The following is a 7,500-nucleotide window of genomic DNA, read 5'->3' on the forward strand; positions in this document are numbered from 1 at the left end:
GCTCTCTCGCTCAGACTTCAACAGCCGCTCATCGCCAGCTTCAGCTTCCGCAAACAATCACCACACTTAGTGTCGTGAGTGAATTCCCCGTGGAACTTTTACACACCGAATATATCTATATATAGCACCCACACTATCCCTCACAAGTTTTCTACCATTCACATACGTTACTTGGAAAAAAAAACTGCACTGAAAACATCCGGTAATTTCGATATGAATGAAACGAGAGGAAGCACCTCGACCACTCCCCCTACAGAGAAGGAGCTTCGTCAGCGTGTGGGAGTCGAGGAAGTCACTCCGCCACTGGCACTCTGGACGCTATAGACGCACGGGGCCAAATGTAGCGGTGCCAGTGCCAACCCCACGCCCGCATCTTGCCATCGCCACCACTATAACAACACTTCCCACTCTCCGCGACTGCCGAAATGATGGGGTCTGATGGGGTCTGATGCCTCTTGCTCTCGACACGGATGGGGCGTCGCGTGGCTGTTAACTAGCGCCGGGGTCACGCCATGAGACGCCATTCTTTAAGGTTATAACGCCTGATGGCTTGATTACAGTCGCGAATAAAGTGCCGCGAATAGTTTACATACAAATGGCAGAAACGTGACCACTCACTCTTTTATCTTCCGTGCCCTCCTGCAGTTTTCTTACTACATTGTGATCACATACTTATTTCTCGCTTATCTCATATCACCCATTTACAAAGTCTAGTCTCATGCTCGTCTTTCACACACTTAAAAAATGCTCGAAGCACGTACCGAACCGCCTAAAGCATGTTGATCATATTGTCTCGAGGATATGCAGCTCCTCGAGTTAATTTGAAACCCGATGACGTCACACTCGATCGTGGCTTTGAATGACATCAATTAGAAGGTATTGTCTTACTCATCCACCGTAACAAATACGTGAATTTCCACAACACTTCCTTCGTTTCGTCCTTTTGTGTTAATCAACGTTTTTATCTACTGGGGAAAAAAAAGTGTATATCCATTGTTTCCTAACATCAGGGGAAAAAACCCGTTCGATTCCTCTGGCACACAACCACGCCATAACTTTCCTTGTTGATTATGGCTCTCTCGCACTGTCACTATTTCACTTACTGTCACGATAACATAGGGAAATATACATTCACAACACGTCCACGCAATCAGACAAATACACTCAAATACACACACGCATACGTCCATGCAGTTAGACAACTGAACACACTCAAATACACACGCAAACACAGGCATACGTCCACATACTCAGACAAACACACTCAAATACACACGCAAACATAGGCATACGTTCACATACTCAGACTAACACACTCAAATACACACGCGACACATACGCAATCAGACAAATAAACACTCAAATACACACTTGAACATAGGCATCCTCGTGTTGGCATATACTGTACATCACAACAAACACAAACAAATCAAGGGGCATTGCTCAGCCCGTCCGACATAGTTCACTAGTGTTGTATTTCGTTGAAAAACAGTTTCTCAATGGCCTGCTTGTTGCTGACTTCCAACACCAGAGAACTGGATATACACAGCACCCAAGACTCGTTTGGTTAACTAGTAAGAACCTGTTCGTGTATCTTCCTTTTTTCTTCCTATCCTTTTTCATGTTTCTCTATCCACTCTATTCCTCTCTTTTTCGTCTTTCTTTACACACTCTCTTTCTCTCTCTCTTTTTTTTTTCTCTATCCACGCTCTTCGTTTCGTTTTCGTGTTTCTCTATCCACTCTCTTTCTTTTTTTCATCTTTCTCTATTCACTCTCTTCCTCTCGTTTTTATCTTACTCTGTCCATTCTCTTCCTCTCTTTTTTGTCTTTCTCTAGCCACTCTCTTTCTTTCGTTTCCTCGCTTCCTCTTGCCTCTCATCTTTCATTCCATGTTGTTTTTTACTCATCCTCATTCCTTGATACTGTCTATCTGTTTTTCTTCTATTCCTCCCTTTCAACTCCCGTCTCTCCTCTCCCTTATCTTCCCTTCTCCTCTTATTATCACTCTACCATAATAGTTCCACTGTCTCTTTATCATTTACATTATACATTCCCCCCTATTCCTCTTTCAGATTTTACCAAACTCGCTCTCAACACGTGCGCTACAGTTCCCTTGGTAAAACTAACACACTCTGTTTATCTCTCATTCTCCCGCCTCCTTGTAAGACTCACAGTTATTTAAATTACCAACAAGAGAAGCCCTACATTCCACCACTCAGCCGCTCGCTCTCCTAAACTAGCCTTAACCATCCTCTCTAGGTCTCTTCCTCCCTGGCCCTCCTCCCCCACACCCCGGGGATTAGCTTCCTCTAGCCACCTCCGGGCGGTCCCCTCCCTCTCTCGCCATACAATCCTCAAGGTCACGATCTCGCTCTCTCTCTCTCTCTCTCTCTCTCTCTCTCTCTCTCTCTCTCTCTCTCTCTCTCTCTCTCTCTCTCTCTCTCTCTCTCTCTCTCTATCTCCCTCTCTCTCTCTATCTCCGTATGTGTTGACGCACGGCCGATTTCACTAACGCTCATTAGAGTATAAGTATTTCGTTAGGAAAATGCAGCTTTAGTTGTGTTGCCAACACTTGTACTTACTACTTATACATTTTCTGGCACAATATTTTTCAATATACGATGTTAGGCTAGTATACACATACGTTACTGATCACTGTACCAAACGTTTTCCTTCTAACTTTATGATAGCACACTGCACCTAATACGAATTCCACATATTTTGCTCTCGTATGTCAACATCGAATCTAGCAGCGTCCAAAGGTCCTCACAGTTACGGTAACACTGACTGCCTCTCCAACATACCGAAACAACACACGGGCAGCCAAGGTCGAATCCGAAACGTTATGCAACACTGCGTTTAAGCACTGTTCAACGAGGAGACGCGGGCGCTCACAAACGTTGTTATTGATTGCGCGTTCATTCACTGGCCAGCACCCTAGCCGCCAGCGCCCTTCCACGCTAACAGCAGAGATGACTACGCACGTCTTAGTGTCGTGCGCGCATGCGAATGAGGGTTTATGGTATGGATGGGGACCCCTATGGTCATTCTCAAACACGCCCATCGGCCCATCGTCCCTTACACACACACACACACACACACACATTTGTTCCACTACAAATCAGACTAAATACATTGTTTTCCTACATTTAATGCAACTTTGACCGGTACAGCAAACTCTCCAGCGGCCTCATCTGCACAAGATCCGAATAACAGATTGCAGAATAGCATGCATGACGAACAGCAGGCACAGCTACAAAAGGAGGATTCAGACACGTCATGCAAGGGCTACGAGAACTTTCAGAAAGCTCCAAGGCCGGTAGGCGAATACGTGGCCAGTAAAGAAAAAGACAACTGTGACTATTTTTGTGTAATGCGAGTTTTATGTCATACGAACATTGGCTTTAGCTAGAGAAATAAAGCATTTGGTCATTTGTTAGTCTTTTACATGACTTTTACATGATTTTGTTTTCCACAAAATACAAACCCTTATGTAGATAAAGGGAGGCAACGACATATTTAGGTTATGAGTAACTTATCACCATGAAAGAAATAAACGTTCACCCGAAAAATGTATGCGTTACTGACCTTTCGTGAGATACACTTTTAACATGATTTAACGATATTGATTTTTGGGAGAGAGATAGAGAGAGAGAGAGAGAGAGAGAGAGAGAGAGAGAGAGAGAGAGAGAGAGAGAGAGAGAGAGAGAGAGAGAGAGAGAGAGAGAGAGAGAGAGAGGGAGAGGGAGAGAGAGAGAGGGAGAGAGAGGGAGAGAGAGAAAGAAAGAGGGAGAGAGAGAGAAAGAAAGAGAGAGAGAGAGAGAGAAGGGAGAGGGAGAGGGAGAGAGGGAGAGGGAGAGGGAGAGAGAGAGAGAGAGAGAGAGAGAGAGAGAGAGAGAGAGAGAGAGAGAGAGAGAGAGAGGGGAGAGGGAGAGGGAGAGAGAGAGAGAGGCGCGAGGGAAGGAGAGAGAGAGAGAGAGGAGAGAGAGAGAGAGAGAGAGAGAGAGAGAGAGAGAGAGAGAGAGAGAGAGAGAGAGAGAGAGAGAGAGAGAGAGAGAGAGAGAGAGAGAGAGAGAGAGAGAGAGAGAGAGGAGAGAGAGAGAGAGAGAGAGGGAGAGGAGAGGAGAGAGAGAGAGAGAGAGGAAGAGAGAGAGAGAGAGAGAGGGAGAGGGAGAGGGAGAGGGAGAGAGAGAGAGGAGAGAGAGAGAGAGAGAGAGAGAGAGGGAGAGAGAGAGATAGAGAGGAGAGAGAGAGAGAGGAGCTCTCGCTCTCCCCCTCCCTCTCCCCTCCCGCTCCTTTCCTTCCCTCTCCCCCCACTTCCCCCCTCCTCTCCTCCCTCTCTCTTCCCCCCTTCTCTCCTCTCCCTTTCCCTCCCTTTCTCTTTTTTTTCTTTTCTCTTTCCTCTCTCTCCCTCTTTTTCTCTTTCTTTCCTCTCTCACTCTCTCGTTTCTCTCTCTCTCTCGCTCTCCTTTTCCTCTCTCTCTCTCCTCTCTCTCTCCCTCTCTGCTCTCTCGCTCTCTCTCGCTCTCTCTCCTCCTCTCTCTTTTCCTCTCTCTCTCTCGCTCCCCTCTCTCTCTCCTCTCTCCTCCCCTTCCCCCTCTTTTCCTCCCTCTCTCTCTCTCTCCTCTCTCTCTCGCTCTCTCTCTCCTCTCTCTCTCTCCGCTTCTTTTCTCTCTTTCTCTCTTTCTCTCTCGCCTTCTTTTCCCTTTCTCTCTCTCTCCCTCCCTCTCTTCTCTCTCCTCCTCCCTCTCTCTCTCTCCTCTTTTCTCTCTCTCCCCTCTCTCTCTTCTCCTCCTCTCTCTCTCTCTTCGCTCTCTCGCTCTCCTTCTCTCTCTCTCTTTCGCTTTCTTTTTCTCTCTCTTCTCTTTTCTCCTCTCTCCTCTCTCCCCTCTCTCCTTCTCTCTCTCTCTCTTCTCTCTTCTCTCTCTCTCTCTCTCTCTCTCTCGCTCCCCTCTCTTTCCTTTCTCTCTCTCTCTCTTTTTCTCTTTCTCTTTCTCTCCCTCACTCTCTCTCTTCTCTCGCTTTTCCTCTCTCTCTCTCTCTCTCTCTTCTCCCTCTCTCCTCTCTCTCTCTCCTTCTCTCTCCTCTCCCTCCTCCTCTCTCCTCGCTCTCTCTCCTCTCCCCCCCCCCCCCCCCCCCCCCTCTCTCCCTGCCCCCCCTGCCCCCCCCCCCCCCAACCCCTGTTCCCCCCCCCACCCAACCCCCCCCCCCCCCCCACATCACCCTCCACCCGACCCTCCCCCAAACCCCCCACCCCCAAACAAACTAACCAAAACACCCTGAACCGGCATATCCGGGTCTGCCGGGCGCCGAGCGACTTTGCCAAGTAAACAAGACAGGCATTGGTGTCGAGAGGGAGAAGGAGGAAAGGAAGGGACAGAAGATTTAAAAAAGGGGAGGGGGAGGATAGACAGTGGAAAAATGTAAGTAAAAAGTGCCAGAGGAGGAAAATAAGGATAAAGAAAAAAGAGGGGGAAAGATGAGACAGTAAAAAAAATGGAAGTAAAGTGACCGAGGAGGAAAATAATGATAAGAAGAAAACCGAGCGGGGAAGAAGAGAGAGTGAAGGATTGCAAGTAAAAAGTGTGTGTGTGTGTTTGTACACGTGCGTGTGTACGTGCGTGTACGTGCTTGTGCGTGCGTACATGTATGCGTTAGTGAGTGCGTGCTTGCGTGTGTGCGTGTGTGCGCTTGATTGAACAGCGGTGTTCGTAAAGACGGGAAATGCCGTGAAATCGAAGACATTCGAACTTATCACGGAACAATGAGCATGAGCCAGCTACAGAGGGCAACAGAGGAGAATATTCACTTCACAAAGGAAGCTCATATGACATGCTAAGGAACAGACACAGAGACACACACAATGCATATATAAAGCAATGTTCACAATCTCTGTATCTCTCCCAGACATGGATCTATGCATGGAAACACACACACACACACACACACACACACACACACACACACAAACACCATACATATATATGTATATATACATATTTATAAATGTATACATATATACATACACACATACACATTTAATATTTCGACATCAGATAATCATTATATGGGAAACGAATTCTTATGAGGAAGAGGAAAATCAACGCGGCTGAGAACTTCATTTTGCAATTACAAACGTTTCGGAGAATGCAATCTCCATCATCAGTGCTATAACATAAACAACAACAGGAAAAAATAAAATCCAGTACATAACATCGTTTAACCACAGACAAAAGGGGCAGTGAAGGAAGAAAGGGGTACCAACCAAGTAGTGGGTGGCTGGCAGGCTGCATGGTAAACAGGCTAGTTTTCATGAAGAAACTTTATTCTTAAAGGGATATTTCACTACAAATGGGTATCAATCTTACCTATTTTACAAAGCACTACGCAATTTTCTGTGTCAGAATTCTAACCAAAACCTGTATTGACCAAAGTCAACAGAGATATTAAATATATAAAACTTCCATATATGGACCATGCTATCCTCAGATCTATTTTCGTTTTTTTTTTTTTTTTTTTATTTTTTGTTTGTTTTTTTACAATTCTAACACTATTCGGATTTTTTTTAAAGAAGAAAGAAAAGTGTGATTCTGAACTAAGTTCGTATGTGGTTTACCTGTTTACTTGTCCTAGCTGTCAGGCAAGGTACGTGGGATCAACCTCACGTTGGCTCCGCCACCGCATTCTCGAACACAAAGTCAAGTCAATCAGGAAAGGCCTACAGCTGAGCAAACCATCCTTCTCAGCAATTAGAGATTACTCTCACCTCTACGATCACCCTTTTAACAATACTGATTTCAAAATCTTGACCTCTCACCTTTACTGATTTGACCTGACCTTAGCAGAATAACTTCACATCCTAACTATGAAACCTCAGTTAAACAACACTTCCACTGCAACCACCCTGTTTACCGTGCAACCTGCCAACCACCCATTACTTGGTTAGTACCTGTTTCTTGCCTCACGGCCTTTTTTGTCTGTGATTTTTCGTGTTTTCTGATTTTGTATTATTTTATTTTGTTTTTTGAATGTACTGGATTTTATTTTTTCCTGTTATTGCTCATTATATCACTGATGATGGAGTATGCATTCTCCGAAACGTTTGCAATTGCAAAATGAAGTTCTCAGCCGCGTTGGTTTCCTCTTCCTCATATATATATATATATATATATATATATATATATATATATAGACACCCACACACATATAAACACATACATATACATATATGTGTTTGTATGTATGCATGTATGTATATGTAATATATATATAATATACATATACATACATAAATATAAATATATATAAACACACATACTTACGCATGTATATATCATACAGTACACATGCATAAATATTGGCCTGACTGCAACGCGAACTCCAAACGTGTCCCTCACAGGCCGCCGGGGTCCGGCCAGGCTTCGCGACCGACCTAGAAATCCCGGTCCGGCGGCCGTGTCCCTGGTCCGTCGGGTCACTGGTATTGACTCGGGACTGCC

At 45.3% G+C, this 7,500-nt stretch overlaps 1 protein-coding gene across 4 annotated transcripts in view; it reads right to left on the reverse strand.

Moving 5' to 3' along the window:
• Positions 1-7,500, reverse strand: part of LOC125037083 (1-phosphatidylinositol 4,5-bisphosphate phosphodiesterase eta-2-like) — a 68,871-nt gene that overhangs the window by 57,654 nt on the left and 3,717 nt on the right. For 2 of the 4 annotated variants that reach the window (XM_047630077.1, XM_047630075.1), the window contains exon 1: positions 237-375. The exons of 1 other annotated variant lie outside the window; for it this stretch is intronic. The gene's annotated coding sequence lies outside the window, so the exon portion shown is untranslated. Of the gene's footprint in view, positions 1-236; positions 376-2,701; positions 2,779-7,500 lie in introns of those variants that run through there. One more of the 4 variants, XM_047630076.1, reaches the window with a different exon arrangement.

Source organism: Penaeus chinensis, chromosome 22 (assembly GCF_019202785.1).
Source record: "Penaeus chinensis breed Huanghai No. 1 chromosome 22, ASM1920278v2, whole genome shotgun sequence".
NCBI classification, from domain to species: Eukaryota; Metazoa; Arthropoda; class Malacostraca; order Decapoda; family Penaeidae; genus Penaeus; species Penaeus chinensis.